At 40.6% G+C, this 21366-nt stretch overlaps 1 long non-coding RNA gene across 1 annotated transcript; it reads right to left on the bottom strand.

Annotated features, from left to right (window-relative positions):
• Positions 1 to 3586: 3586 nt before the first annotated feature.
• Positions 3587 to 11060, bottom strand: LOC140689116 (uncharacterized). The gene is made up of 3 exons (XR_012063996.1): positions 10852 to 11060; positions 4792 to 4892; positions 3587 to 3928 (listed from the first exon to the last, which is right to left on the bottom strand). It is a non-coding gene; the product is annotated as an uncharacterized lncRNA (long non-coding RNA).
• Positions 11061 to 21366: the final 10306 nt, after the last annotated feature.

Raw genomic sequence — 21366 nt, 5'->3', positions numbered from 1 at the left:
CCCCATGTTTAGATAAAAGCTGCAGAGGCAAGGGTATGGGGATCAGGGTCCCAATAGCAGTGGGTAATTCTCCTGCACTGAGCCTTCATGGACAGGACTTTGATGGCACAGTGGGCAGTCTTCCTATTAATAGGAAAAGTACCTAATCAGGGTCTGTTATGTTGACATCACAGTCAGAGGTGTACCATGATGGAAAGAGAGACCGAGAGTAAATTCATCCCCATTTAGGGAGTGCCTGAAGCTTAATAACCACATCATGATATATTCACTGAGTTGCAGGCATCAAATACATTTTTGCTTACAACACTTTAGATGTCATTTTGCTATAGGAAGACTAATCAAATCAATGGTTAATTAAGTGATATATCCTTTCACTGAACAACATTGGCAAAGCCAAACGTGTCAGTTGACATAAGAACATTACAGATTTTCTTTTTCACCTTGAGGCATTATTTTTAAGGTACAGTAATAGACAAAATATTATAATAAAAGTATTGATTGGGATTATGGCCAGATGCAGTACTAGCCACGGGCCAGGAATTTATGAAATACTTATTTAAAAATTTTTTTTATTAAAGTGTAATGGATTTGCAATGTTAGTTTCAGGTGTACAGCAAAGTGATTTAATTTTACATACACATACATCTATACATTTTCTTTTCATATTCTTTTTCATTATTTTTTATTACAAGAAATTGAATATAGTTCCCCATGCTATACAGTAGGTCCTTGTTGTTTATCTATTTTGTAGTTAGTAATGTGTGTCTGTTCATTCACAGATGAATGAAATGCTGAAATACATGCCCCAAACGAATGAATGTAAGGAAATACTTATTGAATAGAACCTTTTCTGATACTATCCATCACCTTTCAAAAGTTAAGATATCTTGTACACTTTTGTCTTTCCTGATCTATTAACAATGTAGTGGGAAAAAATTCCTGGTCTCATCACTGTCACCTGGTGAGTGGTTTGGATTAGTCATTTTAACATATTCAGAACTGATTTTTATCATCTACAAAAAGAGTCAGTGAGCTGTGGCTCCCAGGCCAGATCCAGCCTGCCACCTGTTTCTGTAAGTATAGTTTTATTGGAACACAGCTGCTCTCATTCATTGACTTACCATTTATGTCTGTTTTCACCTCTGATAGTTAAGTTGAGTAGTTGTGACAGAGACCATGTAGCTGGTTAAGCCTAAAATGTTTACTTTTTATGGGAAAAGTTTGCTGATCCCTGATCTACCATGTAAGAGAGATGGGTCACTAGCTTGTAACCATTTTTTTTATTTGGGAGACCCATTTTTCACTCCAATATACAAAACAGACAAAACCAAACTTTCTGTGGTTGAAGAAGTGGTTGGTGTTGAAGGGATCCATCCAGTTTGGCTTTCCCTGTCTCCAAAGTTATTGCCAAAGACCCCTGGGGCTCCAGTGTAAAAACCCTTTGAAGAAATCATCTCTAAGGAATTTTGCAGCTTCGGAACTATACATATAGTTGCTTATTTTTCAGCATATGTGGAAAAGTGATGGATTTACTTCAGTGACGGATTTACCCCTTGTTTCCAATCTCCCATTCTAAGGTTGTGGCAAGACTTCATTTGTCTTCAAGCCAGTTTCCGTTGGTAGGACTGTGGTGATTCCACAACATGATGTATGCTGTGTGGCAAGTCTTTAAAGTCTTCATGTTTCTTGGAAAACTTTTGTATTCTGATAAAAGAGAAACTAAAGCTATACTGTTAAGACAGACCCCAAGGGTAGAATCTATCAAAGCGTAATATCTCAACTGCTACATGCAGTTTTTCCTTTCAAAGCATTGACCAATGGGTAAATTGTTTATTTCCATGTACTTTAAGCCAGCTTTTCTGATGATGGAGGCAACAAAGGAATTGGATGTGGTCTAACGGCATCATAAAATCCAATTCAGTTAGTGTTTATGGAGTGCCCACAGGGCGTGAGCCATTGTATTAAACAAGATAAAAACCTTTGTAATGCTCATTTCCTCATTAGTGTGTTTCTCAGGCCTATTTCGCCTTCCCAAATAACCTGGAAACTTCCAGCTCACTGGAGAAAGTCCCCAGTAAAGAATATGCCCTTCTCCCTTGACTTTTTAGGGTGTGAAGGAACAAAACTGGTAGTGAGGTCGGGTGGGGTAGAGGAGAGGAATGGGTAGCTATGGAATGTCTGATGTGTCTTGTGCTATGCTCTCATACATTTTCCCTCTTTCATTTCTCATAGCTATTTAGAGAGCAGGGACTAAATGATAGAAATGTGAAAACAATAACTTCCCAAATTCTCACAACAAATAAATAGCAGAACAGGGATTCTGAGTCAACTGTAATGTCCATTATCTCAGGATCAAGTACTTAAAACACATAATGTGTATGCATGAAAATATCCATATGATTAGTCTTCAGTCCAAATAGATAATTGGGCGTTGTCTCAGCAAGAGCTCAAAAATGAGAATATATCTTTTTCTTAAGACCAGGAATGGGCATGTTCTGTAAAGGGGCAGACGGTAAGTGTTTTAGGTTTTGAGGGCCACGTGGCCTCTGTTACCGATGTGGTCTCAGTTCTGCCATTGTAGCCCCAAAGTAACCATAGCCAAATCTAAACTAATGAATGTGGCTGTGTCCAAATAGAACTTTATTTACAGACAGAGTTTCATATAATTTTCAGGTCATCACATTCTTTAGATTTTTTTAACCATTTAAAAATGTAAAAAACACTGTTAACTCAGAGGCTATACCAAAACAGAGGGTAGGTTGGATTTGGCCTGTGGCCCTTCCTTGTTGGTCAACCCCTGCTTTAGGCTAGTGGTTCACAATCACTGTGTAAAAACGAACTAAAAAGGTTGTTGAAAATGGTTTTTCAGGCTTCACCTCTAAAGGTTTGATTCAGGAGGTCTGAATTGAAGTCTATAAGATGTATTTTTAAAAAATCCTATGCAGACATACCTCGGAGATATTGTGGGTTTGATTCCAGACCACTGCAGTTATGCAAATATCTCAATAAAGCGAGGAACACAGTTTTTTTGATTTCTTGGTGCATGTGAAAGTTACGTTTTCACTTTAGTGTAGTCTATTAAGTGTGCATTATATCTTAAGAAAACAGTGTACATACCTTAAGTAAAAAACCACTTTATTGTTCAAAAATACTAACCATCATCTGAGCCTTCAGTGAGGAGTAGTAACATCAGAGATCACTGATCACAGGTCACTGTCACCAATACAATAGTAATGAAAAATCTGAAATATTGCTAGAATTAAATGTGACACAGAGACACGAAGTGAGCAGATACCGTTGGAAAAATAGTGCAGCTAGAACCCCTCAATGCAGGGTTGCCGCAACCTTCAACTGGTTAAAAAAAAAAAAAAGCAAAAAACAAACAACCCCCCACCTGCAGTATCTGTCAAGTGCAATGAAGTAAAGCAGAATAAAATGAGATATGCCTGTGGATGAGTTTTTGGCAACATCAGTCAGGTTTTCAAATGGAAATAGGAGGCACACTAAAATTAGAATAACTCTAAGTTATAAAGCCAAGTTTTATTTATGTGAGCACTAATTAGAAAGAAGTGGGTGTAGATGAGCCACAAGGAGTAAGGCAGGAATAACGCAGGAACCCAGGACTAGCAGCAGCATATCTGCTGCCATTGAGCCTGAAGCACGAGGGGCGGGAAGGGTCGCTAGAATCTGGAAGGAGCGTGTTGGTGGAGAAGTCTTCCTCTATTTCAGTAGTGTTGCGTGAACCATCCCTTTGAAGCAACTTTGTAGGAAGGATGCTGGGGCAATAAGATGCTGATTTTATCTTTTTTTTCCCCTCTCTTCATCTTCAGGCGGGAGCCCCATTGATCAAACTCAATCAGAAAACAGGGATATCACTGGAGCCCTTTTGATGTGGTCCATACCGGTCAACCTCCTGGCCTAGGGGAGACTGGGGAAAAATGAGGAGTGAATTTGGAGGGGCAGAGGGAGGATACCTGGAAGGGTGACACAGGCATTTTAAGAACTTTGGCCCTCATCTCCCCTCCTGTTCTGCGGATGATACTTTTAATCCTAATGCCCTGCTGCTGCCCTTTGGCCTCCAGCAGTCATGGCGGACAATCGCTAACTCTACCAGCCCCCTTGGCGGCTGCCCAGCATTCGAAGGGACAGTTTGGTCACATGCTCTGGTGAATACGTGAGAGTGCAGGGGCTACTTGGGGTGTCTTTTAGTTCCACAGAAGCCATAAAATTGACCCACACAAGAAGTTGGTTGGAGCAGTTGGAGTTGGGACCACAGATCCAAATGTCAATAATTGATCCTAAACTCTGATTTCTGTTCTATTGATATACTTGGGGAAAGCGAGGCAAAACTTATAAATCCTAGACATCAGGGAGAGAAGAGGGAGAACAAGGGTGGCCTTCGTAGGGGGAGCTTCTTGAGCTTGAGTTGAGGCTCATCTTCATCTTAGGTGTAGAGGGTTGTAACCAGTACCCACTGGTTAAAAGAATACATCATTTTTTGTTTAAGCAATGGGTAGTTGAGATTGGAAAAAAAATTCATCTAATGATCAAGGACGGGAAATGTCCAATATTAATATATATGCTGTGATGTATTATAATATGTATGATGTATTGAAACCTCAGATATTACCAGAGGGGCTGGAAGGCAGGGGAGACAGGTGATTTGGAGCAGAGACACCTTATATAGGATCATGATGACTGGAAAGCCTTCTGGATTTGGTTATTAAAAGTTTGATGGTGACCGTCAATAGTACAATTTCAATAGACTCAAAGGAAAGAAGCTAGACTTACATAGTTGAAAGAGAGAGGGGAAGAAGTGCAGGCTCCTGTATCCCTGGACCTGGAAGGGTTTTCACTGGATTGCACACACCAGCATCCTGAGTAACTCCCACCTGACACAGTGGCCGGGAAAGGAGAAAGCAGTTTAGTTTACAATTCAAAAAGGGCAATGAGAATTCGAGAAAACTTTCGAGTTTCTAAAACTTAAACTTAGTGGTTGCGGACCTAATGATTATCATACTAAGTGAAGTAAGTCAGACAGAGAAAGACAAATATCACATGATATCACTTATATGTAGAATCTAAAAAAATGGTACAAATGAACTTATTATGGACAAAACAGAAACGGACTCACAGACACAGAAAACTAACTATGGTTACCAAAGGGAGGGATCAACTAGGAGTTTGGGATTAGCAGATACACACTATTATATATAAAATAGGTAGACAATAAGGTCCTACTGTGTAGCACAGAGAACTACATTCAGTATCTTGTAATAACCTATAATGGAAAAGAATATATGCGTGTGTATCTGAATCACAATGCAATATACCAGTAACTAACACAACGTTGTAAATCAACAATACTTCAATTAAAAGAAGTAAACTTAGCAGTTGCCATCCCTGAAGAATATAATCCCTTCAAACTATGTCCATTGGAAAGTGTTGCTCCAACTTAAGATCCTCTCCAACTTAAGATCCTCTCATTTTCAAAGAAGATGATCCCGTAGCTGAAAAGTACTTGGCATGCTAGAGGTGCTGAGTGTTAATGTTAGCAGAAGGTGCAAGGTAATTTTCTACTAGTAGTTTCATACTTGTGGGGTAGACTATTCATTTTATACCAAAATCCTATTTTTTAATTCTTTTCTTGTCCCTATAGCTGCCTATACATAGTAGGACTGTCCAATCTAGTTTAGACAAAGAAGAAGGGGAAATAAATAGAAGCTAAAGGCTGAAAGCTAGATCTCTTTGAGTTGATCTGGGTTCCTAAGGGTTTGGTTCCTCAAAGGCAAGAGGAAAGAGACCATTTCTCTGAGAAGGCGCCACTGTGGTCTACACTTTACTTATCCATTTGGCTTTTGCTATTTGCATAATAACCATCCATTTATTTTCCCATTTGTCTAAATTTACACATTCATATGGTTTACTTTATACATAAGAAGACATCACTGCCCACCGCACCCCCCATCACTATGAAGCAATGAGGAAAATCTGTTTGCCAAATGAAAAATTTAAGAGATTTTCAAAAGGGGCATTCATGAATTGGTAGTAGCTATGGGGAAAAAAAAAGAACCGCAATTTTCAAATTAGTAAGTTTTCTCTTTGTTCTTCTCCCGGAAGATTTTAAACGGAATGTCCTAACCTCAAGCCAGAAAGTCCACTTTTCTCTTTAATATCCTGATTATCTAATAAGTCTTTGCTTCACTACTTAGTCTGCTGTTCCAGCCGTGTTTTCGGATGGAGCCACTTCCATAAGAATGTCAGGATAGAACTACAATATTTCAAAAGGAGCTCACATATAAAGTTTGGAAAACCAGTTTGGCAAAGAAAGAACTTTTCTCCTACTATCCTCTTCATTGACACTTCAGCAGGGCATGAGAAATTATGAGGCATTTTCCACTTGGAGATTCTTACATAAAAAGATAAAATATATAGTTGAAATTGGCAGTGAACAGAAAAAAATAAAGAAGTAACTAACTGATCAATCACCAGAGCAGCTAATTACCCAAAAATAAGTTTCCATTTTCTCTGATGAATTCTCTCTGGCTCTGGCTATCTGATAAATTACAGTGTATAAATCGAAACTAGCTCTTCAGAGGTGAGAAGCCACTAGAAACGCTCTTGTGAAATGTTCAATGAATTCTATTTCTTCTTTAAATCATGAATTGCTCCTTAATTACAGGTTACTTTTATTCAGCAGTATGGGAAGGGGTGACATAATAACCCTTTGGAAATTGCTGAGATTGCTTATTTTAAAATAAAGATATAAAATAAAATGTCCTTCCCAAAGACATCTTTAAAACCAAAGACTTTGACTCGGTTGCTTGATTGAGTTTTAAGAATACCCTTGCCTCAATCCCACTGCTCTCTGTTTTGTTACCCTTTTTTTTTTTTTGGCGGGGGGTGGGGGGAGGTACTTTACTTTCTATATTCTGTTTTTTGCCTCAGACTCCTGTGTCATTTTCTTCTCATTGGTTCTGTAAGTTGCTATGAAGATAGCAAACTTTTCTAAATATGACTGTAAGATTTGACTGACTGACTATCATCATCTCCTAAATTGAGGATTGGGGGTGAGGACCGCAGAGGTGGAAGTTGTGGCAAAAAGAAATTTAAATGGTTCTCTTATCTCTTTAGCTTTTGCTATTAAAAAAAAATTCTACTTTAGGAGCAGTAGATGAAATGGAAAAGGGGGGTGTGGAAGGCCCTTTGATGCACCTCTCACCTTCTCAGATGAGCGTTTCAACGAATAATTTCAAACACATGCACACACACAGACAAAACAAAAAACCTGGAATGACATTCTAATTTCCTATTTCTGTTCTCCCCACAAGCTTTGATGGGCTCTGCCCCTCCGCAAATACTCTGGGATCACCTTTAATCCTGAGGCTGGAGAGGAACATGCCTACAAGACAAGACAGAAGCCATGGTGAGTGACAGAGCCCCCCCAACCCCAGCCCAGAAGAAGCAGCCAGTGATTTGGGAAGAATGTAGGCCCAGTGTTCCCAGATTGCTGTCTTTCCAAGAAAATCTGGAAATCTGGATTTTTATGTGAAATTTCTTGAACTCTGAATGTTGGAGACTAATTCAATTAAGTGAAAAACATTGTGTGGGCCAAGGGCACACATGTGCAGGCCAGACTGAGTCTTCAGGCCACCGCCTGGCTACCTCTTCAGGCAGAGTGTTAGAGGCGTCTTCAGCACCACCAAGCAGGGAGAAATGGCTCTTCATATGCTTTGATTTTAGTATAAAAAAATAGTGAACTGCCATAAACTCAGAGGTACATGATTTTGCATGAAAGAGATACCAGACTCTGGTTCACTGTTTTAGTGAGGAGAGGAATTGAAATTACATGTCTATTTAGTTTGTCTCTTCCTCCCAGGAGTGATTTTTTAAAACTCTTCATTAGCTCCTGGAAATGTTTTTTCATTTCACAGAGACCTTCAATTTATACGCTTCTAGTTTCATATCAAGGAACCAGGATCAGTCACACACACTTTCATCTATTTTAACGTATGTATTTAAGTGAGGCATCAATCTTTAATTATGTCCTTTGAACTTTGCACGATGTAAACTTCGTGGCTAATGTCATTATTAACTAGAGCTAGACTTTGTGTGTGTGTGTAATTTATACTTGTTTTGGTTAATACGAAAGACAGGGCAGGGCGATTAAGAGTACCAGCTTTTGGGTGAGAAAGATTTGAGTAGGTAGTTAAGTGGTTAAGAAGGCAGCTTTGGAGTGAGAAAGGTGAATTTGAATCCCTTTTTTTTTTTTTAAAGCATGTCCTTTATTAAGGTACCTGACACCTTTAAGGCTCTGTACTACCATGCACAGTGTTAGCAGTGTGACTTGAGTGCTTTGAAGCTCCTGGCTGGGTAGAGACTTGGTGAATGGTTAGGATGAAAGCTCTGTTTCAGGAGCAACTAACAATGTGGAGTTGGGAGATGGAACCAGATAATGGAAGATCTTGAATACTTGTGAGGAGTTTGGCATCTAGGGTCCAAGTTCAAAGTCCAACTTGGAAATCTAAGTTTGTAGACTGGCATGAAGGATAAAAGCATTTGAGTAGGGGCAACCGGGGGAGAGTTCTTTAAGAAGAGTGACTTAGCAGCAGAGTCAGGGACGGCTCAGACTTGGAGTGATCTGTAGCAGAGATGCTATCCGTCTGGATTAGATCATGACTGTGGAAACAAAGAAGGAGAAATGGGTTTAAAAGATATCATTAGATGTGACTGTCATATAAATAGACTCAGTATGAAATTCTTGTGTTGTGGAAAAGCTACACTGCAGCAAATATGAGGATTTCAGGATTATTTTAAAGGTAATTTATGGTTGATGAAAGAGAAAAGAGAGCTAAGTAAGGACTGAGAGCTTAGTAATGTCAGAGGGTTAGGGGGGGAAGATCCTACAGGAAATAGGGAAGAAATAAAGCGTTTGAAGAAGAAATAGAGTATAATAATAATTGTTCTTTTTTTGTTTAAACATTTCAAGGTGCTCTTACATCCCTTATATTTTAAATGTTACTGATACGATAATTCATAGCTCATACTTCTAGGAATGCAACAATTTTCCTCTCCTTGAATACATTTCCTATTTTTATGTGCCACCTTAGGATCTATCTCTCCTGAGAGGTTTTCATCACTTGGTTTTATATTATATGCCTGCTTCTGAGCTGATGTGGGGGGATGTAGATGAACAAGATCAAGTCCATCAGAATCTTGTGTAAAATTTGATACTTTGTTTCCTTGTCCATTTTGTGTGTGTCTAATATCAGCAAGAAGTCAGAGCCTATTTCATTTTTTTCATTAATGAGTCATATGATTTTTTTTTCCTTAATGAGTCGTATGTGTTTCATTTTGTGAAAAATAAGACTGTCAGCCCTTGCAAGACTGGGGCTTTGTTTTGTTGTTGCTTCTGTCCGGTAAAATTTCATATGATGCCTCATGATCTTGTCTTGTGAAATACTAAGTTGAACTCTGAGTAGTTTTTTGCTACATTTTAAATAGTACTTTTTATTTATTTTCCAAACTGAGGAATGTTCTTATCATCCGCTCTGTTATCTCCTGTCAAACTGGGTACAGACTAGAATAAGGGGCAACGTAAAATTTTGCAAAGGATCTTTTAGTGTTTTCTGGATGTTTAAATTAGTATTTAACATTAGTTAATTAATGAACACTTTTGTTCATTCATTTCCTCTTGTCTCTGGATGTTTTAAATATGGCTGGATTCGACACCACTTTCCTCTGGCTTTCTTTCATATCAACTTGCTATCATTTAATTGGTAGTTTGAGAAACTCCCTTCCATTCTCTATTTAGCTTTAATTTTATGTTTTCCCCATTTTCTTGTGTCTCATTTTCAAATTTTCTTTTTCTTTCTTTTTTTGGGGTGGAGGGCACTATTTTGGTTTCCCATCTAGCATCTTGAGGTTTGTTTCCTTTCCTTTTCCCCTTTGATGTGATGGAATTTAAGCTCTTGGAGGCCAGAGACCATTTCTTTGTGGCCCCGAAGTTCAAGTTAGCACAGGTGGGCAATAAATGCATTCAACACACAAATATTTAGGATCTTTTTGAGTATGAGGCACCGAGCTAGGCGTTGAGATACAAATTCAAGTAAAATGTTGTTCCAGGTCTCCACAAACCTAAACTCCAGTAGAGAGATGGGCAAGTCAATGAATAATTGTAAAAGGGATGAAAAGAGCTCCTCTAGAGAGGTGCAGAGGTTGGGAGTTATGGAAGGCTTCTTGGAAGAGGCAGCCCTTGTTGGATTTTGAAAGATAAGTAGGTGTAATCAGAAGTGATAAGACCTGATGTTAGGTCGTGCTAGTGGAGGGGGTGAGGATAGGAGAAATAGTAGGATGAGAAGCTCTGTGAGACTTATGACTGTGGGGTGATGGAGGGGAGGAGGTCAGGGACACCTCCTCCATTTCTGCCTTGGACTACTGGGTAAGAAGTGGTACCCGTTTGACAATGTAAGGATTGATGGAAAAGCAGTAAGTCTAGAGAAAGAAGAGAGATAATGATGACTCCAGGAATGGTCATTGCTCCCTTATCACCACTTGTTTATACTCATTTGTCTTCCTGCTGGCAGAATATTTTACTAGAAGGTATGCAATCCTGGACCCTGATGAAAACATGTGGCTGCCTATTTATACATTTCTTTCCTCTTGTGTCTTATGTATTGAGGGTAGGAGGGCAGAACTGAGAGGAGGAGCATGGAGATGAGGGGCCCTGATCTTCTTCAAGGAGGGACTTGGTGCCTCAGTCTCAGTCATCCGGAATGACCGAGCATGATGGGGATGCAAAAATCAAGGCATTTTGCACCATGGGGGGCACTCTGATGAAAAAATACTCACTCTAGAGTGCTTTGCTAGGTTGACTGAGGCTTGGTGGGATCTGCCATGCAATCTGATTTCCTCCTCTGCCCCATTCTGTTTCCTTCCCTTCTTAAGTGTGATCTCTAAGAAGAATCTTGTACCTCAAACTTTTTCTTAGTGTCTCCTGTTGGAGAAGCCAACTTGAAACGACACATTTCCATGGAGAGTTTTCAGAACTCTCAGCTTCCCTGGGGTTGCTCAAGCTCGCTTTCCCCTTGGAGTTCTAGAAGGAGAAGGAATTGAGGAATGTATCCTAGATTGTGATGGAATAAGGAAGGGGCTGCAATTATGGCCTAATTTTTACTGGCCTAATAGGATGACGTGAGGTTGCCTTAGCTTGAGAAGGAATGAATCTGAGAGAACAAATGAGCAGTTAATTTTATGATTGGATTAAAGGTACTTCCGATCTCCAGGAGGGCTTTACTTTAAAACTGACAAATTGCAGCAATTGTCCTAAATGGGAGCTCCCTTCAAATAAAGAATATCAGAGAAACCATGGGAAAGTTTGAAGCAAGTTGAGTTGCTGTGAACTGGAACATGTTAATCTCTTATGAAATGAATGCAGTGTGATAATAATATAATGATACCTTGCATTTAGATTGCGTATTTATTTTCCCCCAAGACATTTGCAAAGCACTTTAATGCAATGTCTTTTTCCCCCTTACTGCTGATGCCTTCTCAAATGGGGGAAGGAAGAGTAGAGGTAATTGAATCTTTAATAGCTAATGTCCCAATTTTTGATTCAACTGCTTCCCCAATTCACCTGTGTTAGAGCTATGAAATACCAATACAAATGATTTTACTTCCTGTGTCTTTGACAGTCTAAGGGAGGCTGTCAGAATAAGAAATGGGATGGTTTGTGTGAATAGAGCAATGAGGGGTTGTAGGGATAAGGAATCTGGCTACTTGAACAATCTACAAACAGAATAATCTATCCCTTGATCATCAAAATTGATATTGATTCCTAATGCCTTATCCTAATCATTAAGAAGCTATCATTAGTGATATCTGTGTGTCTCAGCATGTCGTCTATTAAGATTTCATAAACACTATTTTACTTATTCTTCACAACATTTCTGTTATTGCGTACAGTGAAGATCTTAGGTTCTATCCGAGTGGTTGAGTAAGAGGTCCAAGGTCACAGCTGGTGAGAAACAGTGCTGTGATTTGAATCCAGGAGATATTTCATTCCAGAGATGAAATTTCTAACCACATTGCTTCCTGCCTCCCTAATGTGGAGCTCCCTTATCTGCAACCTCTCTACTGAGTCTACAGTTGGAACAATGGAGTATGTGAGTATGTGTGTGTGTATGTGTGTGTGTGGTGGTTGGGGGATGGAGGCGAGTCTACTGAAATAGCCCCTAAGAGAATAGCTTGCTGAATACGCTTAAAACAAAACAGCTTCACCAGTAAAGCCCCAGGCTCCTATTGAATATTCCGTCTTCCCAAACTCCCCCTTCATGGAAATCTTTGGCTTTTCCAATACAACTCAGGGAAGAAGATTTGACATCGTCAAGGATGACATCAAAAAAAATAAAGGATTAACAAACAATAAACATTGCACAACTATGCTAATTCATGCCCCAAAGGGAAGACAACAGGAAAAACCTAGAGTTTGCCAAATGGAAAAATAACTAAACTGGTAGAGACAGAAATGTTAATTCAGACTTCAAGATGATAAAAGACTTGTTATAAACAATGGGAATTGGGGGGAAAAAAAGTGATACTCAGCCAAATCTCTCAGATATGTGCAAGCAACTAACTCCCACCGAGACAGATGGATTCATCAGTTTCTTCACTTTAATGATAACTATTTGACTCTGCAGGTTCACAGGGCTCTCTGTATTAAAGTCCTTTTCTGGTTGGTACTGTTGAAACAACTCATAAAAAAAAGTCAAATGCTTACACTGCAAGCAGGACAGGAAATGGGCTCAAAATGGAAAGCACGCGGCTTAGTTTGTCTTGGGCTCAATACATCCTCCCTTGGCCCCTCGTGGGAGGGAGGGAGGCATACGGAGAATGGCGGACCCTATTTTTGGATTCCTGCTAGGCCGTTATTATTATGTTTGTTCAATATTGTTATCCTAGGAGCAATCTTCCCTAAATTGCTACCTTCTACGACTGATATTATTTTAGAACAATGTACAATTAGCCACATTTCTGCATGAGGAACTTTTCCTCAAAGCAAACATGATAAACTTTGGTAGCATGGTACCCCTACAAATAATGCTTGATTGAGGCTGCTTAATTTAGTAATTTATTTATCAGCTTAAATGATCCCAGTCATCTTTGCATATGTCAACATCCATTTGTGTTGTGAATATATTGGGGTCAAAATCAGCTTCTTATTCATAGCAATATTTATCTGTACCCACAGATGCATCTGAGTCTGCATTTGATATCGCCTTATGTTAATCCATAAAGAAAATTTTTCTTTCTAATTAAATTGCTTTTATATTCTTACTGGGAGATTTGTTAATGTGTATTGTTCTGGTATAATTACTTTTGTTTATTTTTTGTCTCTCCAACCAGATTTTGAGCTCTTAAGGGTAGATAACAATGTTTCTATTTCTTTTATAACCTTATCTCTTTCCCTTATCTCAGTCATCAATAAGTGCTTTTAAAATTTTGCACCCTGCAGAAATAGGTGCTAAATAAATGTTTGTTAGATGACTTTGTAGGTTTGTATATTCAAATAGGTAAATAGCCTTAGGGGTATAGCTTAGTTTCAAGTAGGTTGAATTTTAGAAACCAATAAAGATGAAAAAGCAGTTTTGAATCTTTGAAGGATACTGATGGTCAAGCAAGCTTCCTCCGGTTTTCCCCAGGATTGATGACCCACTTCCAGTTGAGGTGTAGTCCTTGGAAGAGGCAAGCTTAACAGCATAGGTGGAGGAGGTGGGACCTACATTGGTGAGTCCACAGAATAGGTGTTCTCTCAAGACTCTTTCTCCAAAGCATCTCATGGTTTTACTTCTGATGTTCCAATTTTGCATATTTCAAGTATGCACTGCATCCTCTGTTGACTGTTGTATTACTTTAAATCTATTGAAAGATGCCATTTTTGTAGAGTACATATTGGTGAGAAAATATTTTCCTCCAACCCCATCTCCAAGGTCTCCTTAGGGTTTTGTCTTTCCCCTGGAACTGTGAAAAGTGCATTTTAAAGATGAAGTTGTATGCTTTAGAATGCACAGACCACACATCTTCCATCCCTTGTTAGAGTAACTCGTGCCATCCCTCCACCCCTTCCTGTTCTTGAGTGACTTCTGGGCAGTTCCATCGGGAACTAGTAGAGGAAAAAAATTATGGGTACAGCCAGCCTTTGCTGATTGATTATTTCATACTTGTGAAACAATTTTCTGTACCAATTATGTCTTTGCAGATGACAGAAGCCATTTAGTCTAATGACCATAATAATTAATTTTCATTATGAGGCAGATTGGTTAATAGTGCTGAAGCCTAAATTTCATTATGGAACTAAAACATAAAACTTGCCCACACTCCCAGAACATAACTTTCAAGTTTGTTAAATCAGAGAGTAAATGCAATCATTACTTTCCTTGTAAAGTCAACTGAGGCAAGGTTAGGGTGAAGATGTGAGGGGCTGTAGCAGTTTTTTGGTTTTGTTTTCAAGAAGAATTTCCTGACCAGGAGCACCAGCGTCAGTTGGAAACTTGTTAGAAATGCAAATTCCTGGGCCTCACCCTAGACCTACTGAACCAGGAGCTGTGGAAGTGGGGGCCCATCCACCTGTGTTTTCACAAGCCTTCCAGCTGGCCCTGATGTGGGTAAAGTTTGAGAACTACTGGTTTAGAGAACAAAGGAAAAATGGTGACGCTGGCTTTCTTGTTGTTTTAGTTTCTTACTTAAGGTATTGGGGACCATATGGAAAGACCTCAACTGAAAAAAAAAGACCCCAAAGCAGTATTTAATATGCTAGAGTGATCGCTTACTATTTGGGATGTTAGACAAAAAGCCAGAATCCAGGCAGAGATTTGTAATTTGGGGTCAGGGGACTCCCCTAACTACCAAAACATCCAATAGGTGGAATTCAATAGATCTATGACCCCTGGGACATTGTAGGTCACTTTTAGTGTATTCACTCACTTTTTCAACAAGTATCTACAGAGCAGCACTCTGAATCAAGATGTGTTCTGGGTGCCGGAGTTTTAGCAGTGAGCAGAGAGACAACATCCGTGCTAACCTTCTAGCATGGAGGGCCAGCAGCAGCAAAGAAACAGACAAGTCTATAACGCCAGGTGGGATTTTGTGCTGGGAAAATAAATGAAAGACACTAAGAAGATGGAGGGGACCGGGTGTGAGAGGCAGCTGTTTTATATAGTTGATCAAGGAAGTTCTCCAAGATGAGCAGCGTAGGAGAAAAAGGCAAGCAGATATCTGGGGGAAGAGCATTTCAGGCACAGTAAACAGAAAATGGCATGCGATAGGTGTGTTTACAGTGGGCTTTCAAGGAAAATGAGGAATTTGGCTAAGGTCATAAAGCTAATAATGAAGCCTAAATATACTTGGCTGGTTGCACTACGCTGTACTCTCTCTTACTAGACCTCTCCAGAGGACAGTTAATCTGAAAAGACATGTGTCTGTATATGCTTGGAGGCAAGACCTGTGACTTACGTGATGGCAAAGCTGCAATATTTTACCCTGGGCTGGGACGCGTGTTTGAACTCACCAGCTGAGGCTGTTCTTTGGGACATGTGACTGACTCGGTCACTGCAAAGGAAAGCCATGGTTACAGGACGCTTGATGCTGTTCAGAGAGGGGAGAGGAAAGAGACAGAGTGTCTCTGTTTCAGCTGTCATCCTCGGTGACATCATTCTTAAATGGCCGTTGGTTTCTGATTGAGCACTTGCTGTATTCCAACACTTAGGGAAGTGAGATTCCCCAGATTTTCTTCTTTTTCAACTCATTTTTGGTCTTGGTGGGGACTGGAATATGCTAGTGTGTGAGCTCCACAAGGGCAGAAATTTTCTGTCTCTTTTCACTCTGGAATTCCTGGAGCAATGCTGGGTCACTGGAGGTACCCAATGAATATTTGTCCAATGAAGGAATGGAGTAATTTCTATAAGTCATACAGCTAGCCAGTGACACAGCTGGGGGTTGAATCCAGTCTGTGTGGTTCCAAAGCTTTGACTTCTGTGCTGCACTGAGTTAACCTGGAATGGAATGATGGGGCAGAGATGGAAGTACGAGGGTTGAACATAAGAAGAGCAAGGTGGAAGGAGCAGCTCATCTGAAGCTATTAATAAAGAAATCAAAATTAGCAGGTCTCCCCTCCTCATGGCTGAACTTGTCCTAGACTTTCTGGGGCTAAACAGAAAACTGTAGCAATGCCAATTCTGTACCCTCTAAAAGAGCAGGCGGGCAGGACTCACCTGCACGGAATAATTAGCAACACGCTAAAGTACATGGGAAGGCATCTCTCTCCGTCCTGTCTCCCCTGGGGCCTGTCATCGTTGGCGATGCAAACATGAAACTTGCAAATTACAAATTTCCATGTTGGAAACTGATATTCTGTCAATATGAGAAGAGCCCTCATGCTAGTTTTAATTGCTTTCAGTTAATCCAAATTGCCACCATTTCTAATTTGTTGAAGGGCGCTGTTTACATACAGTTCAGATACAGGGTTCCGCCTGCAATGTGTGGAGTGCACTCTTCCCCTTCTCTCCCTGTCCTTTCCCTTCCCTCCCCTCCCCTTTTCTTTTTGCCCCTTTCCTTCTCACTCCCTCTCCCCCATCCTTCTTTCTTTTGAAATTACTTTTGAAATTTATTTTTCCATTTCCAAGTTCATGACTGAAACCTTATGACGTTGATGTGGATTATGTGGACGTAATTGCACCGTCTTTGCACATGAGAAAAACTAAGTCGTTGCAGACGTGATGTGATTTGTGAAGTTTGTGGTGAGGATGGAAAGAGTCCCACATTTCATAACTTCAGGCACCTTGGGCTTTTTGACATGTCCACAGGTCCCAAAGCAAAATCTCAGGTTCAGCCATGGATACTGGTTTCCAGTGTGTAACGAATAATGATGCATTTAATAAAGTAAAGGTGAAAGAAAATGAAAGCTAGCTTGAAAGTCCTAATTGACTTAATATTTTAACTTGGCTCACTTCTCTGCTCATCTGTATTACCCCATATGTCAGGGTTTTAGGAGCCTTTCATAAAACATCAAAAACATATTTTTGTGGAATTAGATGGGCTTGGATTCCGCCAAGCATCGGCGGTGCTGGTCCTTACGTAGCATTTCCCGCCTACTCTTGAGTAAGACTCATTAGGTTGGTTTAGGTTTTTTTTGCCAGTAGGTGGTACTAGCAATTTGTATAGTGTTTGTTGAACCCATCCTGATAGGAGGGAAAAAAAAAAGACATGCTTGGGTTTTGGGGGCCATAACTAAACTCTATAGACTCTGTGGTCAACCAGGAACCTTTAGCTGGAAGCATTTCCTTGGGTTCTATGATCTGCCTGCCAAGAACTAATCTCTAAATGGTTAAAATGTTATTGTTTAAAGAGTTTAGATTTTATAAAAGAAGAAGAAAGGAGGCAGCTCATGTCCTACTTTTTTCCCAGAGTAATTAGATTACCAAAGATGTCTGATCATATGATAGCTGGCACCGACTCATTTTCTGGAGAACATGCTATTAGATCAGACGATAACTTTTCCCAAAAGATGTTCTAATAATGAAGCTATGTTTGAGAGTAGCGCAGCAAAACAGGCTCCCTGCTTCTCACGTCAAAAGCGTTGTCATCGTCCCGATCCTAACAAGGCTGGGATTTTTATAAGCGGGTGGTTCTTGTTGGAGACAGTGTCCCTGTACAGTTTTGGGAGAAAAAACAAACCAACCTGATACACAGCCGAGACACTTAAAGTGGGCCATCGAAGGTGCAGAATGGTCACGTTTCAAATAAACTTACCGCTAATGGGAAGGGGAGTTAGCACCATCACCATCTCCGATTTTCCTCATCACTCCCCATAAAGCAGAACAAGAAATGAGACATAAGCACTGTTGCTTAGTTTGGAGGCAGGACTAGGCAAAGTGGTGAAATTCGGAGCTGAGGACTTCCCTGTGGTCCCCAGCCCTTGAAGCCCCAGGGGGCTGAGTTGGAAGGGAGCCCTTGGCCATGAAGGCTGTCACCCGAGTCTAGTTCGGCGACTGGGCGTGAGACCTCAGGTGAGATAGCAATGCAGAGGGCTGCTCAAGTTTTCGTTGGTTACTCTTTAAACCCAGCCATATTATGTCTTTTTCTTCTTCATGTATTGGTAGAGTTAAGGGTTATTTTCTCAATGCTTATAAAATTTTTAGTTTTGGTCCAGACGAGGATAAGGCTCCTCCTGGTATTCTCTTGCTGGTGGGTGGGCGGGCAGGGGGCATCCTTATTTGCCTAACTGGCAGCACTTTAATTGACTGGAAACTTGGCAAGGCTAATGTTTTTTCTTGGTAACAAGACACTACCCTCAATTTTTTTTACAGACAAGACTCCACAGCAACCAGGTGGGACATACATCATTAGCTCACTGAATAATGAATATATTTTAAACCATGACTTAATGCTGTTCATTTATAGTATATTAAGCCAAAGAAAAAGTTTAATGCCAGCCCAGCTTTCTGCAGTAGAATTAACGGAATCAAAATGAGCCACTATTTTTTTTTGATCAACTTTATTGAAACTCATTCAACTTTCCAAGAACGAAAAATTAGCTTCCTGTCTTGACTGTTTGGAATTACTTACTGTCATCTGTTTCAGACGTTAGAAGATGTGATTTAATATCAGCAATAAGGCCCATCTTCCTCATGTGGCAGGTGTTAATTATTTAAACACTACTCATTTTAATTTGCTTCCAATCACTCTTTTGAGTGATTTGCTTTACAGGTTTCAGTATGTGCATTTTCTGAAAAATAAAATCAAAAGGAAGGCAAGTGGTAGTCCTCGGACTGCACCACGCAATCTATCTAGTGATAGGCGGGGTGAGGCAAGGCTGTATTTCTTGTATTATGGTCTCCATGATCTCTGCTGATGGAATATAATCTACACTACATCATTTTTATCTTCTTGATAATAAAAAGTTGCTTTGGGAACAAAGCCTCAGGTTCCTGCATGCTAATGATCCCGGCTGCCTGGAGAAAGCTGGTGCATTTCCTCATCTGTCAATTAGGAAGGAGAGTAATTGAAAATAGAGGAGAGACATTCCCCCAGTGCATCCACGCCTTCCTTTCTCGTACTTTGGGTATCATCGTCTTTGTCAATTCCTGCTGCTTTGTTCCCTCCAGCGAAGTCGCTGCTATCAAAAGCCTGGTGCTTGTGGTTTTCCCCAGTAAGATGCTCATCGGAGCCTCCCCTGCTCTGATGGCGGGGCCCTGGGTGGGCTCAGATGGAAAATCAGCTCTGCACTGGGCAGAAACGCTGGTGTTCCCTAAGTCGGGCACTCCTCTAAGTGCTTGATAGAAAACTTTTTCAGAAGACTAACATCTAAATTGGAAAAGCAGAGGGCTAAGGAGAAAGAGAGGAAGCTTTCACAAGCCCTCTGGGAAAAGAGAAACTGACAACCCCAGGTTTTTTTTCAGTTGTACACAGGGAAGTAATTTCATCTCAGTGTGAAATGGAAAAGGTGGGTGTTTGTTTAGATTGAGGCCATTCGGTAATGATTTTAACACTCATTGGAATCTCTTAGCCCAAGTATTCCAGGGACAGAGGCTGTAATGAACACTTACCCTCGCAATTAAAGTTTCAGTCCCAATGAAAATGTTACCTGATATCCTCCCCTTATTTTCCGTTTTTCAGTCTTTGCTCTGTTTTTGCCTTCATGATTGGTGGCCTTGTTCATCATTTTTCCGCTGCACGTTATTCTTCCCCTGGCAGCCAGCAGCAAAGCCAACGAGGCTGATCTTCTAGCTTCAGAATCGGGTTCATCGAACTCACTGATGCTTCAGATTTGAAGTCTGGGAGATCGGACTGAATTTCTGGATGAAATAGCTTCATTTTCTTGACTGGCTGGAATAGAGAGTCATTATGTCTTTGTAAATAAGATGCTAATAAACAAAAGCCTTAAATGTTTCAGGCATGACTCAGTTATCTGACTTAACTGGCATTCCACTAGCTGTCTTCCAGCCTCCGAGATCGCTTTCATTTTGGTGATAGAGGGAGGCGTGTGGTTGAAGTGGTGGCAAAAGTGTGTCATGCAAAGTGCATTTTGGAATGAAAGGCACAAAAGCCTCACTTATTCTTTCCCGTGTGTCCACAGAGCCTGTGACGATAATATGTGACGCTTCATTGGAAATCATTGCAAGATTTAGGAGAGGGGGAAGAGGCCCATGTAGATAAGGAAAAGGATGAGAATTAAGGTCTTTGAAAACATTTCAGTGTTTCTTCTTTGGCTCATTCGTTTATTCAACGAGTGTTAACTGAATGCATAGTCTGTGTTCTGGTGCAGGGAGCGGCGTGGGATACATATTTCAATGAGACAGGTCACGATCTGGTGGATCAGACAAACCTGTGAACAGAGGGTATTAATCAGTGTGTCCCATGAGCCATGTATGCAGTGTTCCAGAGGAGCTGAGGAAAGAGAGGTGCTAGCATTCTGGGGAGTCTGAGAAAGCTTCCTGGGGAGGTAGTGTTTTGAGTTGGGTATTGAAATACTGAGGAGGCGTTCACCGTGTAGAAGTGGTGATGGGGGGAGACTGGTGGTAGCGGGGTTTTCCAGGCACAGAGGAGGTGGGAGCTCGGGCTAGCACTGAGGAAGGTGTCAGAGAGGGCTCAGGGCCGTGCTAAGAAGTTTATTTTTTTTTTCTCCCAAAGTGAATAATCCTCCAAAAGGGAGGGAGGCAGGGAAGGGTGAGCACTAGAGGTGGGTTTTAGAAGATCACTCTGCTGACTGAGGGGAAGATAGATTCAGCAGAGGAGAGAGAATGACGATGGGAGACTATTGAGGAGAATTAGAGGAAACCAGATGAGGAGACGGTTCAGACCTAAGCTAAGGCATCAGCAGTGGATGTTAAGTCAAAAAATTTGAGGGATCTGAACTGTATCTTACTTGCAAGCTAACAGGTTAGTCTGCCACAGTTTCACATGCAAATATAGACGAGGCAGAAGACCCAGATGCTGTGTTACAACAAAAACAGGGGCCAGAGCAGCAATCTGCATTAGTTCTCTGTGCCCCCATCCCCACAGGGTGACCAGATCAGGGTTAGGTGTTACCTATGGTGCACCTAATGGGGTGCACCAGAGGCCGGAACCCCACATTTTAGTACACTCTGAACTGTTATAGGATCACTAGCATATCTCCCAATCTTCATTCCAGAGAGAGAGAGAGATTATTCATTACCAGGAGAGAGAGGAAAGGCATCTCTACATTTATTCCCTGGGATGTGAATAAATGTCTCTGGAGAGACGCATTACTAAGTTTCTCCAGAGGGACGCACTATCTCTAGCTTCCCAGGCTGTCAGCCATTTAAACATGTTCTTTGCTCAGAAGACCCA

The sequence above is a fragment of the Vicugna pacos genome, chromosome 25 (genome assembly GCF_048564905.1).
Source record: "Vicugna pacos chromosome 25, VicPac4, whole genome shotgun sequence".
NCBI lineage: Eukaryota > Metazoa > Chordata > Mammalia > Artiodactyla > Camelidae > Vicugna > Vicugna pacos.
Note: the sequence above shows the minus strand (reverse complement) of the source record. Positions and strands in the feature narration are given on the sequence as shown.